The sequence below is a fragment of the Aythya ferina genome (genome assembly GCF_964211825.1).
Source record: "Aythya ferina genome assembly, chromosome: 1".
Lineage (NCBI taxonomy): Eukaryota > Metazoa > Chordata > Aves > Anseriformes > Anatidae > Aythya > Aythya ferina.
The window spans coordinates 119,758,877-119,775,607 of record NC_140296.1 but is presented as its reverse complement, the minus strand read 5'-3'; the positions used below and the strand labels follow the sequence as shown (position 1 = coordinate 119,775,607).

The window sequence follows — 16,731 nt, the reverse complement described above, 5'->3', positions numbered from 1 at the left end:
TTGTGTTTGTGTGTGATGTTTTGTTTTGTTTTGTTTTTCTGTGACAAATGGATCAAATTGTTTTATTCTGGGACAAATGGATCAAATCCATCAAAATTTATATCTCATAGTGTTCCTTTGGCTTGCGTGGAATTATACCATAAATGAAGGTAAATAGTATCTCATTGTGTCTTCTAAATAACAAACCTTGAAGAAGTAGAGTCTGATTTCTAAGATTTTTATCAGTTACCATTGTGTATCACCTACCATAATTATATCAATGCAGTTCAGATTTGTGATTGATGAGAAGTACAAATGTGATGGCCAGACATTGGATACATCCAATTCTGTAGCATTGCGACTATGAGTGAGGAGGATTATGGTAGAACCATTGCCGGTAGTATGAATAGTGCGATACGTGTTGTGATGAAACAGTACCTGCAACTTGGTAAAAGTACATTATCAATTTGCAATCCTGGTTGTTGGAACACGGAGATGTGTATTTTTTGCAGACATTCAGTTCACCAACATCTACTGGAGTAAGGGTTTCAGGGTGTAAGCTAAAGTATTTGCAAGGACAGCAGTCAATCAAACCACAGCAATGTGTAATGGAGGAGGAAAAAACTCAGCTCATTCTCTTCATATGCTTTCATTGTTTTTGTTCTTCCTGAAAAATAATGTCCTTTCAGATTTCGTTTGACATCTCCATGATGTTGAACAGATTCGGAGAAATCACCAATATTTTGACAGGGTTCCTTGGCAATGAAATGTTCATGAAGCTCATCTGTCATGAGCTAATCTGGCTCATCTAGCCAAAGCAGTAGCTTAGGCAGATATATTGCTGTAACAATTTAATTTCTACACATTTTCGTCTCTGGTGATTGCAGTGATGGCAACTCATATTTCAGTGGCAGAAACATTGGTGATAACTGCAGCACAACTACACCTTCGTTTTTTTGTGAGAACTTTGCTTAGGAGAGCAAGTAAGGGTCATGTTGTCCAAGTTCCTTCTTCTTGGTAACAAGGCAATATTCTGATTGTGCTGGCCCTCTTCAGTGTTCATGGCTTCAAAACCTCTCACCTTGTTCCCCTCCCATCAACCTTTTGAGTTTCATACTATAGTCCTGATGCACTGTAACCTACTGCAGCAGCACATGAATGCATGGGGCTTCTTATATCCTCAAACTGCTTCTAGTAATAGTAGGTATCAGTAGAAAATGAACATTTAAAACTCAACAACACTAGCGGTATACAAGGATGATCCAGAAATCAGTCTGTTCCATGGAAGGTTCATGTAGGTGCAGTTCCACTGAGCATAGATTTACCCCATATTTGAAAACAGCAACAATAAATTCATGACCTTACGTATTTCCCCCAGTCATGCCCTACTTTAATGAACTGCTTTAAGAAGTACGTGTTGTCATTGAGCATTGAGAAACGATTGTGATGGCTCCACTGCAGGAATGTGGAGAATTCTGTGTCATTATAGAGAACAATATTTTGCCAGAATAATTTAAAAATAGTAATTGTATTTATAACTGTACACATATATTGTTGCCATGTAAGTGTATATCTATCTACACGTACAATACCGTTTCTTTTCTCTACCACTTGTGAAAGACAACTCACAGTCTGACACACTGTCATGGTTCAGTCTGGCATTGTAGATTTTTGTGTTCATTTGAATGTCTGACTGAATGTTACATCAGGCCTTTCAATGATCTGCTTCCGCTCTGATTAAGCCTACCGTCTACTGACATTTAGTCGCCTCTTTCAGGTACCAGCTATCTTCAGCATTTCAAATCAGGAGTGCAAAGTCCTAACAGATGTCTAACATCATTTCACTAAGTAGCACCTCATGGCTTTCTTAAGTCTTTTTTTTTCCTTTCAGAGCCATAGGGTTTTTGGTCATGGGGGCCAGTAGGCCCTCTCCATAAATATCTAAGCCGAAACGTGTGTAAATGTGCCTGCTCTGAGCTTGAATTTCCAACATCTCCTCTGTATCTCCATCTTCCTCATGTGCCTGCCAGAGCTCTTCCGTCTCCCCTGATTTTTCTCAGGACCAAACCCAAAGAGTAGCTGGGCTGGACTTCCTCCTCTCTTGGCCCTTTATGATGAGGGGGAAGGTGCACCCCTTGACTTTACTGTCTGCCCACAGCGAGGTTTAGCCAGGAGACTGACCTACAATCTGCTTATGTGCTATCTAACCTACTTCTCTGCAAAGGTTGGACTTATGCACCCGACACACCAGGCATTATGAGATCTTCATCAGTGGAAAATAAGCATTAACTCAATATATATGTTAAATGAGAGAGAACATTTCCAAAAGTTCATGGTTGAGGCCTTGTACCACTTGCTAGGGCAGGAGGGAGTGTCCAGCATAGGGAGCAGAGGGGAAGGTTGGTAGAAGAGTTGTCCTTTTGGACCTTAGCTCTTAAGTGTAGGTAGTTGTTGCATTAAGAAATACCACTTGCAAAATAGCAAGAAATATCAGAAGAATCATCAGATGAAAGTGATCCCTAGAAAATGCCCATTCGAAGTGCCAAATTCAAAGTGAAGAAAAGAACTGCCTGTTAAGAGAAGTGAAATTTTAGACTCTCAGATAAAAAGGAGTGAGAGACGGGAAAAAGAAGCAGATACAGACAAGTCATAGAGGGTGTGTGAGACAAACACTGGGAACGTGATGTAGACATTACTACAAACTGCATTGCTATTCCAGATTTCAGTAAGAACCCATGGGACTTCAGGGAGAGGTTTTTTTCTCTAGTACTTTTGCAAAGATGTCCTTATGGGAAGTTGGCCTTTACTAGGCTAGAGCAGTCCAGCCTCTTTAAACAGGCTTTCTGCAAATGTCTAACCCATTAACAAATTAATTTCTGAATTTCAGGCCCACTTAACAGATAGTGGACATACGGTTTTCCCAGTAGAGTACAGAAATGAGCAGTTTCTTCTCACAGATGAAGGCCTGACTGTTGAGAAAAATTCACACTGTGGCCTTCTGATAATGTGCCCTGTGCTGGTAATTTTTTCTGTTTTCTATGGCATGAGTTCTGGTCTCTGATGGAAAGGTGTCGTGTATGTAATAGCGCATCTTGATCTCTGCTGAAGACATTGCGGTCGGATACCTACCTCTGCAGGTAGCCGACGTCCTAACCTTGTTCACTTAACATAAATGCCACAGCCTGCCCTAGTCAGAGGATGTGCTTTCTTTTGAAAAGGAAACAGTAAAGTGCATCTGGAATCACCCACTTCATGCAAGAAGCTGGCTCCCGAGTCACGTTTGTTGACGGTTAACGCCGCTGCTCTCATCTTTTCCTTCTCAGTGCTGCTTTAAAAATTTCACCCAAAATGCTACTCCTGCAGAGAAAAAGTAAGCAAAAAAGAATTGCATTTAACCTAGACAGCTGAGTCTGAAAATATATCCGTGATTGTGAAAGCGTCATTTAAAACTGACCCCACCTTACTCAAGAGACCTGTACAATATGTGGATTAAGATCAGACGTGCTTACTTCTGTGGCACTAGCGAGTTCTTATTTTCCATTGCCTCATGATAGACTGTGCTGTGCCAGCGCAGCAAATAATAATCAGAAATAAGCTCACAAAAAGCTCATATTTTAATTTTTTCATTACTAGGGATCACACAGAAGGCAGAAAGGAGCAGACTTCTGAAGATACGAGGGGGAAAAAGCATTGCAGGGATAAAATAAATAGCAATTAACTTAAAAAAAAATTGAGCTCCCTTGATCAGGAGTCACTAAAAGAAAGTAACAGAAAACTGTGGTACCAGGTCTCAAGCTCATGCACGAAGAGAAAGAGCTATTCTGCTGGTTGTGTCTTGCAGGTCGAACGTGTGGGTGCCCTGAACAAAGAGGGAATACTGAAAGGGTCCGGTGATGTCTCTGAGCAGAAAGAAGTGTAATTAGGGGCAGAGACAGAAACGTCCCACAGGGAACAAACTTAGAAAAAGCAAATTTCAGGACTGAGCACCAACAGGAAATTGATGTTTATAGTATTTCAGCCTTCTATAAAGGAAATATTGTGGCGGTGTGTTGCGTAAAGATCAGAGTCAGGCCAATGCTTGCTTGTGTGTGTTTTAAGTAATAGGATATGACAGACTGCATCAGATCAATGGTGCTGATTAATGAACGGCTCCGGAAAGGTGGCAAACGAGATGAAAGGGTCAAGACACAAATTTCAGGAGGGAGGAGGAGGAGGGCCAGTACATCAGAATATGGAGTTATGGTTTGGGAGCCCATTAATCATCAGCATTATTATGTAAAGTACCACATTTTCTGCTGACTTTATGCCCACTGTGTCTCCACTGAAGCCACTATAGAAATTGACCTGAAGTGTACATCCTAAATCAAAATCTGTAGTACATCACTGCTATCATAAAACGGACCTTCCTTAATAAAAGCAGTAATACAATTAATGTTTCTTACACCCTCTAAATTACCAGATAAAGCTTGAGAAGAGCAAGGTGGAATAAATGTGAGGTTATATAAAATGCCCGAGTTAGTATTGTTAGTGGGAATATTTAAGTAATAGCAGTCTGCATTTCTGGAATGCATTCATCCAGAAAGCTTATCCTCCAAGATCTTAATTAAGAACACAGTACCTCGTGGAGCAGGGATGTTAATGTTTTCCTTTTCTCAATAGAGGAGCCCAGGTAGATAGGGGAAAAGTGACTAAACCCAGTGCCACACATCAAATTTGCCTGCTGTCCTGCATGTCTCTCTTTTTGCCCAATCTTCTCGTGGTCAAAAAAATCATTTTCCTCTATTTTTTTGTCTAGCTAGATAAAAACTTTCAGGAATTTTTGGGGTGTTTCCCTCTCTGTGGTGCTCTGCATGTCTTCTGAAGCACCACCAGCTTTGTTGATGTTTTGTACTTAAAACGTACCTGCCAACCATTGATGATCTCAGTGCTTTACGTGCATCACGCTGGAGGAAAAGAGATGTATCTTCCAAAGCCCTAGCAAAAAAGATGAAGAAAAATGGAAATATTCTAAGCGCAGATTTCCACGGGGGTTTTAGTGCACAGATTTTGTAGAAGACTTTGAACAGCCCATCTCTAACAACTTGTTTCCCTGACCTTTGATGTGAAGCCAGATTGAGTGCTAGGCAGCGCTATGACAGAGAGCCACTTGGATTGGAATCCCAGAGATTGGAAGAGCAATAAATGACACACACAAAGAGAGAGGTGACAAAATATGCAGGATTAGTACATTCAGTTCTTAGACTTCTCTTGTGTGAAATTAGGAGTGAAGTGAGCAGGAGTTTTGCCGAAGTAAAGACTAAAGACCCGATCCTGTGATTTTCTGCTTCTGGTACAAGTTAAAAATGCATGGCGACTGAAGTACTGGGCACTCTTCAAGGCATGCAGGATGTATGCCTGAAAAAGACGAGGAGCAGCCAGACAAAAGACAGATGTGTTCAAAGTGGATAAAAGAAGGGAGGTCAGCATTAACAGAATAGGTGGGGCGCGCACAGAAGGGGAAAGGAGAGTTTGAAAGTAAGCCACACTGCGTGTTAGCAAGGACTTCAATCTGCAGAATCGCTGGGCATTATTGCACTTCTGAAATTCAACCCTTCGCGCTGGTCAAAGGTGTCACTGTTCTGTGCAGTTCTTTTGAGCTAACCTGATGCTGGCATATGGTTCCACTCCAAACTCCGGTGAAAGTCAGAGGTTCAGGCTGAGTTGAGGATTTTTTTTTTCTGTTTAAATTTTCACAATCTGCAATTCAAAGCAGGCCTCAAGAAGGGAGAGCCCACAAAAACTGGAATCAAAGATGGTTTTTGAGCCCCTGTGAAGTGCAGTTGATGGATTTTGTGTAGCCTGTTGAAATGAGTATGTAGCATATATCCCAGTCTCCAGTAAGCGTCATCATTACAAAATGTGTAAATTGAACATAAAACTGAATGTATATTTTGTGAAGCACATTATTCCAATGTCATCTAAAATCCTTCATTGTGTCTGCTGGCACTCATTCCAGTGTTCCTGCTGCACTAACAGTGGGGTTTTCTTTATTGTGTTGCATTTACAGACATAAATTCCAACTTGCACAGTGACATTAACTACCTGTGAAATAACAATTACATCTCTTATCATTTTTTGTTCACCTCCTTGATTTCTTTGATAAAGCAAATATTTGCTTTTCTTGTCGGATCAGAGCAGGCAAAATTATTTATTCATGGAAACAGCACCATTGGCTTCACTGTGGGTAGGACTGAATATGCTGATGTCCCAGGAGTTCTTTGCATAAGTGAAGTAAGCAGGATTTAATTCTGTCTCTGGATGTTAACTTCAGACACATTTCCAACATCCACAACGAGCCACCCAAAGATCATACGAAGTTAGCAAAGGAGGAGCTCTGTTAGTCTAGCGAAGGATTCAAGTCCCCCAAAAATGTAAATACTCCCAAAAACTTAGGTCTGGGTGGTGAAATCACCCTCTAATAAATACTGGAGCTGAGGTTTCTCTTTGGATCCACTTCTGTGTTAGTCCATTGAGCCCAACTCCCTCTTGAGCTCGGGACGTTTCAGACTTAAAGCTGCTGCTGAGTTGCCTCTTTCCCGAAGGGCTGACAATAAGCTGTTTCACTGGCCTCACTGCAGTCGACCTGGTGGCCGATGGGAGATAAGTGGGGTTTCTGCTTTGATGTGAGCCGTCATTTTTGTGATGCAAAGACAGCAAAAGAGGCGAAGGAGGTTGTTGTTTTTTTTTTTTTCCTTCCTTTTCCTGCCTTTTAGTTCTAAGGAAGTGTTTGTTGCTGCTCTGAACAGGACTAGCCTTGTTGTTCTGATGAGATGCATTTTGGTGCCAAGTTTGTGCTAGCTCTCCATCACTTCTCCGTGCTCATGCCGTCAGAGTGAGCAACTTCTCAGAATGAATCCTACTGATAGCCTTTTGCTGGCTCGTCCTCTCTGTCCCAACTTCACCAGAATAGGTTGCATGGGTAGCCTGTGGTAGCCGGGGACCAATTCTGTTGTCATTTACAGATGGGGCTGGGGAGATTGAACCAGGCTCCAGCCAGCTGTACTGACAGTGGAGAATGCCAGTTAGCATTGCAGCAAGTTTTCTTGCTCTTGGTAAATAATTATTATTTCCCCCCTGACCTTTCCTTTTGGTTCTTTCTGGTACAGACACAGCCTCTCTCTGTTCCCTGCCCCAATGAACGTCTGCACTAGGTCCAAGGCTTGGAGTAATTTACCTGAAGAGTGATACCATTTGGAAACCACTGTAAGTATATTTTATCTCTTATAAAAGACTGCTTGTTTCAGCAAAAAAAAAAAAAAAAAAAAAAAAAAAAGACATATTTAAAAAACAAAAACAAACTGCAGCACCTGTGAGCATTACTGATGAGTGTAAGCTAAGTTTTGCTTTTGAAACTTACAAGGAAATATGTGGGCAAAAAAATATGTCAATAAAAAGCTGTTAAATATTTAAGTCGTAGCCTCACAGCGTAGTTCAGCCATGGCTGGTTTGATGTGCTTGTGTCTTTTCGTTTGGCAGGTTCTCCCTGCTCCCTGCTCTAGTTCGTGCTGTTGTAGTCGATTCATCCATGTTTGTCTTCAGAGTGTTTATCTTCTTTTTTATTCTTATTACTTTTTAATGAGACACCTTTCCTCTCACTGGTGTTTCATGCAATGCAGATTGAATTTACTGCAAGTCCTTAAAGGTTTAATCTGTTCTTTCCAGGCTTTGAGTCATCTCTAATTTGGACAGAAGTTACTTTAGGCCATTACAATTTGGTAAATTTTGGCTGGATTACATAGGTAAAGTTGCCTGAGATTCTAAGACAATTTTGACTTTGCATTGTGGTTCTATTATGCTCTGAAACGATCAATTGTGTGTTATTTGCACCGCTTTTTTTTTCCCCGTAGATCTCATAGTTTTGATTTATGATCAATTCTCAGCGCTTGCCAGTATTGTGGCAGTGTTGCTGTAGCCAAGATGCTCTGAGGTTGTAAGTGAGGCAGGTTTCATGGGCAGGGAGTAACTTTTATGAGGTTTGTGGTTTAGATGGAAAAAATGGACAAATTTGGGGGCATATCAGCCCCATTTCAGGTCTGAAACAGACCCAGCAAATTTCAATCTAAGTTGAACTTAATCTCTGAGTTTAACTTGATTATGTTAATCAGTCTCCTGTAAGGGATTTTGGAGTTTATTTTACTTTTCTGCGTTGATTAAATTTTCCAAGCTTTTATTGCACAAGAACATTGGGCCTCTCTTGTCAGCTCTCCATGCCTCCCATTCTTGTTCTGCAGTATTCTGCTGGGATTTCTCTTTCATATTACATTTTATGGCGATGTTTTCAGGAGTTTGTGTTTTCTATTGTATGATACAAACTTGCAATCAGAGATTTTAAACAAACTGCCACTCATGTAGCTGTAACAGCATGAAGATCAATGTGGCTGCAAAATCATCAGAGAAGCTGTGTGAATATTCAGGCAGTCAGCCTGTGCAGGACTTCTTACTACTGAAGCAACACTTCTGGCAGGAAAACTGGAATGGCTTAGGGTTTTTTTTAAAGCGAGCTTGTCTCAGGAAGCTCCACCTGTGGCTCCAAAATTCAGTGTGCCCTGAATTTTGAGGTGAGGGCTTTGAGCAGATTTAAGTGCTTTTTGCTCTTGTGTTTTGTTTGGTTTTGTTTGTTGTCGTGGTGTGTTTTGTGGGTTTTTTGTTTTGTTTTGTTTTTTATTCAGTGATTATACTCATCTCTCTCTTTCACTTTGTCAGTTTCTAAATATGTATTGTCAATGTCACGTCTGGAAGAGACACAACACTGGCAGTGATAAGCTCTGCTATCAGGAGCTGTGTTAGTCGCATACAGGCAGAGGAAGAATGTGCAGCACAGCACTGGGAAAAAATACTGCTTAAAACCAGACATGAATTGTTTTCACACCCTGGTATTTTTAGGGTCCAAGAAGCCATTTTTTTTAATTATATACAGTCTGTGTGGGTTACTAAGGTTACAGACAAACTGTTCACTAGTGAGTTAAGTACAGTGCTTGGGCAGTACAGGCAACCAGAGGGCAATTACTAGAAGGTGATGCAGTATCAGCTAGGAAGAGAAATAACACCTGGAACATGGATGGGCAAACTCAACCAGCAGCAGCACTCCTAACATCAGCAACCCTGTGGCATGTTCCCTCCATGCTGCTTAGTATGCGACGAACAAAGGTCTGGTTGGTGACCCAGCCCTCCCTGTATTCAGAGGCTGAAAACTGCCTCATTATTGTTCATTATGTAGTATTATTCTTGTACAGTCACAGTATCATAGCTTCCCCTGAGAGCCAGGATACTGCTGTGGGTTCTGTGCAGCGACACAGGATCCAAGACCTGAGCTGGTTTGTTCATTGCTAACCTGCTCTCTCCGCAGGACAAAGAGCTGCTCCTTCCCTAAAGGTGTGTTCAAGCATTTGTGGTAGCTGCCCTGTGAAAAGTAGTTGAAGCTCAACAACATACATCACCTGTTTTTGACAGAGACCTGATTTGGGGGGGTTCAGCTGTAAGAACTTGCTAACCCCTCAAGGGGAAATTCATTCCAAACTCAAGCATTGGCTGCAGGGGAGATGTATGCAAAGAAATCATGTGTGGAGAGCAAGTGGAGGACTGGGGGCAGGAAGGCCGAATGCATTAGTGGCAGCAAGAAGGGATAAAGGTAGCAGGAGTTTGAAAGGCACAGTGGTAGGAATTAGTTTCTAGATAGCTCTCAACATTAGGACATCCAAAATATTACCTGTTCTGCCTTCCAGTTAAATAGAAAGGGGACTATCCTACTTTGTGTCCAGTGCAATCACTGCAGTAGCTGCAATATTGTGAATTGTCCACGTCTTAGTGTGTTAGACACGAGACCTTAGCGTGTGATACCGTAGGGTTGAGGTAGATGGGAAGGAGGGAATGCCTCACTGCAATGAAGATAGTGACAGAGGAGTTTGAGGAAACAGAAAGAAAAAGCTGGTAGGGATTGTAGGTCCTGTTTTACACAAGAGCAGGACCTACAAGATTGTAGGTCCTGTTTTACACTAATACACCCAGTTCTGTTCAGGGATGACAATGGTGTAGTTAGGTTGATATTAGGTATTGGAGAGTGTGCAGTCAAGAAAGAGAACATATTTTAAGTGGTGTAAATGAACATAACGAGAAGTAACACAACACACAAAGGAACGCTGAAAATGAATACCAACAAATAAACATGTCTGCACATAGGACACATCATTTAAAAAGATGAGTAAGTAGGATGGTTAGAACTCAACTGGATAAATTTCTTTTAAGTCTGTAGTAAGTATGAATTCTGTAGTGACCCTCAAGACTCAGATTAGTTTGGAAAAGCCAGTGTCTCTTCTGTCCCCAACTTCTGTGAGTCTGTCCATCAGGTTCATACAAAGTACCTTCTCTTTGCTATATTGGCCTTCTGCTGACCTTTACAAGAAGCAAAGATGATGAGGATAGCCCTCTGATAGTTTCAAGAGTGCATGCACTATTTGGAAGGGCTTGTAATGCAGTGCAGGTGAGTGTGGAGAAGGAGCTCAGAGAGATAACTGGGGATCAGACTGGACCCACATGCTCCAAGGGCAAATTCCCAAGTCTTCTACAAATATCTTGCAACTTTCATTGACTGTAGCAATAATAGCAAACTTCTTCTTTCCAGGATTAGTCTGTAGAGGAAAACTTACTCACATGAACTACAGTAACAAGGTAGACTGACCTCCACAATTGAAATAATCAGTCCAGGTTTGTAATCAATGAAGTCCAGGCATAGTACATAAGTAGCTATACTTTGGGAAGGTTCCACAATCAATATTTATTACTTGCTTCATTTTCACTCTCACCCCTGTGCCTTTTCTTTTCTTTTCTTTTCTTTTCTTTTCTTTTCTTTTCTTTTCTTTTCTTTTCTTTTCTTTTCTTTTCTTTTCTTTTCTTTTCTTTTCTTTTCTTTTCTTTTCTTTCTTCTCTTTTCTTCTCTTTTCTTTTCCTTTTCTTTTCCTTTCCTTTCCTTTCCTTTCCTTTCCTTTTCTTTTCTTTTCTTTTCTTTTCTTTTCTTTTCTTTTCTTTTCTTTTCTTTTCTTTTCTTTTCTTTTCTTTTCTTTTCTTTTCTCTTTTCTTTTCTCTTCTCTTCTCTTCTCTTCTCTTCTCTTCTCTTCTCTTCTCTTCTCTTCTCTTCTCTTCTCTTCTCTTCTTTTTTCTTTTCTTTTCTTTTCTTTTCTTTTCTTTTCTTTTCTTTTCTTTTCTTTTCTTTTCTTTTCTTTTCTTTTCTTTTCTTTCTTCTCTTTTCTTCTCTTTTCTTTTCCTTTTCTTTTCCTTTCCTTTCCTTTCCTTTCCTTTTCTTTCCTTTTCTTTTCTTTTCTTTTCTTTTCTTTTCTTTTCTTTTCTTTTCTTTTCTTTTCTTTTCTCTTTTCTTTTCTCTTCTCTTCTCTTCTCTTCTCTTCTCTTCTCTTCTCTTCTCTTCTCTTCTCTTCTCTTCTTTTTTCTTTTCTTTTCTTTTCTTTTCTTTTCTTTTCTTTTCTTTTCTTTTCTTTTCTTTTCTTTTCTCTTTTCTTTTCTTTTCTTTTCTTTTCTTTTCTTTTCTTTTCTTTTCTTTTCTTTTCTTTTCTTTTCTTTTCTTTTCTTTTCTTTTCTTTTCTTTTTTCTCTCCTCTCCTCTCCTCTCCTCTCCTCTCCTCTCCTCTCCTCTCCTCTCCTCTCCTCTTTCTTTTCTTTGACATAGCTAAGACCATTCATACTCTTCCACGGTTAGTGTCCCATTTTACCTTCTGGAACATAGAGATTTATTAGAGAGCTCACTGATGGAACTGTTCATAGAAGAACTATGCAATCAGAGAAGAAATTAGGTTGGAAGGGTCCTCTGGAGGTCTCTAGTCCAATTCCCCACTCAGGTCAGGGCTGACTTCCAAGCTGGATCAGGTTACTCAGGGCCTTGTTCAATTAAGTTTTGAAAATCTCCAAGGATGGAGGTGCCACAACCTGTCTTGTCAGTCTGATCCAGTGCTTAACAACTCTCCTTGTGAAGAATATAGCAATAAGATAGCAATATACATAGACTGTGTACGTGAATGTATGAATATTTAAGTAGAATATGTAGGTGGAGGTCATAGCAATAGGAGGTTTTTATATGGGAGATAGAGCAGAACAAAAGATAGCAATATACTTAGAGCAATAGGAGCATGTTTCTGGTTTGGCCCATTGTCCGTAACTGACAACAGCGGTCTGATGTTGTAGACCGGAGAAGAACCTCGTTTGAGTTTCTTTATAGGCTGTTTCCCAGACTGTAAAGTCTGTTTCTCAGACTTCTTTACGTGGAAGTTTGTGTTCATTTCAGGTAGTACTGAGGTACAGGGCACGTACAAACAGCATAAGAGAAATGGAGAACTGCTGTGGAAAAGTATTGCCTTTAGTGCTAGTCAGTACCATTGCTTCTCTTCCCATCCAGGCGAGGACAAGTCTCCACACTGCAGGATGCTGATGTGGAAAAGTGACAATGCAAGAGCATCTCAATAATATAGCATCAGCCTGAAGAGCGAGGTAGAAAATACACAGGTTTGGAAAGGAAGAGTCAGGGGATGATGTGCAGAGCCTCATTGGTGTCACTACCTGTAGTTCAAGTATTTCTAACCTATTCCTCTGATGAGTTTTGGGAGGTAGACACAGGATCAGCCTGATCATGATGAAGTAAAGCTCAGCTTTGGTCCATGCTTGGTCTAACAAAACACTCTGGATGTGCTAGCAACCAACAGGCAGTGCTTGCTCAAACTGAGCCCCTACCCTGCAAATAACAGTACTGTCCAGCCCAAGGAAAACAGCTTTGTGTGTGGACAGAGCTGGAGTCAGAGGCCATACTCTGAGTGTTCAACTTCAACTTCTGGGCTGAAATATGGGAGCTCAGCTTCCAGACACAACCAGAGTCTAACTGACTATGTATATCGTTTGCTGCCTGGACAAAAGCCATTCTATTTGAAAGCTTCTTGGGTAGCAATGCTGTAAAAAAAAGCACTGATTTATACACACTGCAGTATCCAGCACGTGCTGGGTGCACATGGAAAAGTCATGGGGTCAGGACATGCGACGTGTGAGGGCGTACAATGGGAGTTACCAGAGTTAGTATGCCAAGGAGCTACACAGACTGCTATGAACAAAACATATGCAGTCTGTGCACTTTAAATTATACATGCTCACGTGCAAGCTATACATCTCATGTATCCTCATCTATGCAGCAAGACGTGGATCGTGGTGACAGGATGGGGAACAGACTGAGGGATGCCAGAGCTTGTGGTGATGAGATGCTCTGTTTACTCTTCAGGAAAAATATGTTTTAAAATACTTTGATTTTTCCTTCTGTTTAATATAGAGTTCATTGGTTCAGCCCTTACCTATACCTTTAAAACTTTAAGTAAGGTCCATTTTGTCATCTCCTATTTGTTTTAATTTAGATCTGATTAGACTTTGGCCTGGCTTATTTTGAGCATATTGATTATATATGTGGATAAAGCAGCCGGCTGTGCCCTCAGTCCATGCCTCAGTGTGTCCGCTGTGGGGATTTTTAACCCCAGTAACTCAAAAGAAACACATCTGGGCTACCAGCACTCTCAGGCAGAGCAGTGTTGCCCACGATCACCTTTGGTTCCCCTGAAAACCACCCCTGCAACACCCGAAAGCACTCCTTCTGGACAAGAGGGAGGATTTGGGGGAATTTTGGCCTCTGCAGGGGGTGTTGTGCATCACTTTTTTTCTTTATTTTTTTAGGAAACTAAAAACTCCCCGCTTTTTCTTCACCTTGTGGGTTGTTAGTGAAAAGAGGGGAGCAGGGGGAGGAAAGGGGCAGGAGGGGGAAGGTCGTCGTGATTTGTTTTATTTCTTTTTGGCCCGTTTAACTTGTGTTTTCTTCTTCTCCCTCCCGCACCCGCCGAAGCTTTCAGTCGCGGCCGAGGTGACACCTCCGAGGCCACGGCAGCCGGGCCGGGCCTGGGCGCCTGCTGCCCCCCGACGGCGACCGCCAGGAAATGGCGGCGGGCCCGGGCCCTGCCCCCGGCCGGGCGTGCCGCCCTTATATAACGCCTTTATGTAAGCGGCCCGGGCCTTTGCTCGGCCCGGCGGGCGTCCCGCTGCCCCACGTTGTCCCTGTAAGGCAGGGTTGTCTCAAAATTGAGCCAGAAGCCCTGCCAGGTCTCAAAAATCACGTTTTTCAGTGTGTCGCCTGCAAGCTGTCCCAGGTGGATGCACATGCAGTGGGGAGCCCTTCCCATGCTGGCAATGGCTGCTGGCTTGTCCCTTCACACATAGGACCTGTCTCCATCTCCATCGAGAGGAGCTCTGTCACCATCATGGACCCAGACAAAAAGTGGTGGATGCCAGGCTGTGCTACCATGGCTCCAGCAGCACCCTGTGCCAAATGTTTATCTGGGTGCTGTTGGCCACATCGTAGGCTATGGCAGCGGTGTCCCCTGCTAGAGGCTGTGGCCCAAGGTCCCCCTGGCAGCTGCCTGCCTCGAGGGAGCATCAGAAATGTGGCTCTCAAGTCTAAAATAGAAAAGAAGCAAAGAGGAGATCCAGGTTCTTGCCTGCCTGTACAGAGGACTTGCTGTATGAGCCAAAGTCCATCAAGTCTCTTCTCTGTGCCTCGGTTTCCCCATTTGTGTAATGAGTAATCACTGCTTGCTTTAATCCCTTGTGTATACAAAATGCCACGAGGTTCTGGGTAGGCAGAGGCTTTGGGATTCGCATGCATCGTGCATGTTCTCTGTTGTTTCAGGCTCCAAATCCTAATGCTTTACTTAGATGACCTCTGCATATCAAGATTACTTCACTGCTTTTCTCTATGAGTCTTTGCCCTGATTTGTGTTGAACTGGAAACTTGCATATTTTTTGCTTTTCAGACAAGTCTATTGCATTCCTGTATAACTTTCTGTTCAAAATGCTGCAGCCTTAGTTAGTATTTGTCAAATGGAGCTTCAACTGTCTAAACCACTGGGACTAGTTTCATTTTATATGTCATCAGTAGGGGCAGAATGAGGAGCTTCGTTCTTGGCCTGTTTGCTGTAATACAGTCTCAGGGCCATTGCATCAGAGTCAAAACAAGGAGCAGCTTGTTTCCAAACAAGAAGCATGGAGGAGAGTCTTCTCTGCCTCCCTCCCCTGTAAGGGAAAAGAGAGGAGAGAGGGAGGGTGAGGGGGGGGGGAAAGAAAGTTATCTTTAACAGATTCTAAAAATGCCTTTTCCCAAATATGCAGTCAGTCCCTTCAAAGGTCTCTTTGTTTATTTTCAGGAAGAAACCCAAGACAGCTGAAAACCAGAAGGCGTCTGAGGAGAATGAGATTACTCAGACGGGTGCATGCAGCGCCAAGCCGGGCCTTCCCTGCCTGAACCTTGAAGCTGTTCCGTCTCTGAACCCGGCCCTCATCCACTCACCACATTCACCAACAAACCTGCACGCACACACAGGGTCATCTGATTGTGAGTACACCAACGCACTGCTGGGTTGCACCAGGGTTCTTGAAAAGATGTTCCTTACTGCAGAATAGGCTTTCCAGCCAGTTGGATGATCTTTCCATAATGGCACAAGCATGACTTCCTCAGGGTTTACCTTTTCCCTTTTTTGGAAATTATCCCTAAAACAGTGTTTTGCGGTAGGGTCACAATAATGCAGCCAGCCGGGGGAAGATGAGAGCATGTTGGCTGCTCCTACTTCTTATGAAGTAAAAAGGGAAAACCCTCTGAGCGTGTCTGCTTCAAACTAAAACTGTAGTTACTCCTCTTCAGGTAGTCATATGCTTCTCATTACCCAAGCATATCTACTGGCAGGGAGTTTCAGCCTGTACTGTTTTCCAGTGGGAGAAAACAAGTGTCTGGCTCTAACATTCTGGCTTGTAAAGGATTTCCACCAAGACAGGGAAAAGTGCTTCTGTGGAGGGGTTCATATAAAGCATGTGAGGGCTCTGGAAGATCTTTGTGAACTTGTGTGCTTGTAGCAGCCTAAGACCCTTGTTTTCAGTGCATTCACTTTCAGATTACTCAGCATGGGTTAACTTTTAAAGGACATTAACTTTTAAAGGACATAAGGACATGCAAAATTTTCAACCCCCCCCCCCCAAAAAAAAAAAAAAGAAAAAAAAAAAAAAGGAGAGAGAATGAGAAATGATTAAAACTATGCTTTAAAAAGTCAGCACTTACCCTGTCAAGTCTTCAAAACGACATCATTTCATAGTGGTCCCTGCCTAAAAGTCTCTTGGGCAGGAACACAGAGGGTGATGTCAACCTCATCATTCACTAGTTGTATAAAATATAGCTTACCTCTTTTGTGGTGGTTTTAGGATGTTGTAAACTTACAAAGGGGAAAAAAGGAGGAAGAAAGATGATGATGCCAGGTTTCAAGAGCTCAGAAGCCAACCAGACTTTGCAAAGGCCTATAAAAAAAAATCAGGGCATGACAATAAAAAAAAAATCAGATTAAAAAGTATGTATATTCTTTTCTTTTCTTAATTTAAAAATCCTGCCTCAGGGCCAAACTTGGAAGCAGCTGGGTTATAGGGCTCATCACTATCAAAATCACTTTAGCTGCAATTCATTCCTGCTGGCTTCTGACTGTATTCATTATGAGCTTCTTCTAGAGATCTTGGTTTTAATAGAGCTGATAAAAACATTGGGGAGACTTTCCTAAATCTCACCTGGTGATTTGGGGAGAAGAAAGAGACGTGAAACAATTGAGCAGCAGGCAGCATGCTATTTAGTGTATGTAAGAATTCTCTTCAAATT

The 16,731-nt window shown here is 42.0% G+C and overlaps 1 protein-coding gene and 1 long non-coding RNA gene across 30 annotated transcripts in view; one reads left to right on the top strand and one right to left on the bottom strand.

Moving 5' to 3' along the window:
- Window positions 1-16,731, top strand: part of ZBTB20 (zinc finger and BTB domain containing 20) — a 457,627-nt gene that overhangs the window by 410,811 nt on the left and 30,085 nt on the right. For all 29 annotated transcript variants that reach the window (XM_084506527.1, XM_084506513.1, XM_084506520.1 and 26 more), the window contains 2 exons: window positions 7,125-7,221; window positions 15,245-15,432. The gene's annotated coding sequence lies outside the window, so the exon portion shown is untranslated. The remainder of the gene's footprint in view (window positions 1-7,124; window positions 7,222-15,244; window positions 15,433-16,731) is intronic.
- LOC311430132 lies at window positions 14,654-16,084 on the bottom strand. The gene is made up of 2 exons (XR_014688584.1): window positions 15,405-16,084; window positions 14,654-15,113 (listed from the first exon to the last, which is right to left on the bottom strand). It is a non-coding gene; the product is annotated as an uncharacterized lncRNA (long non-coding RNA).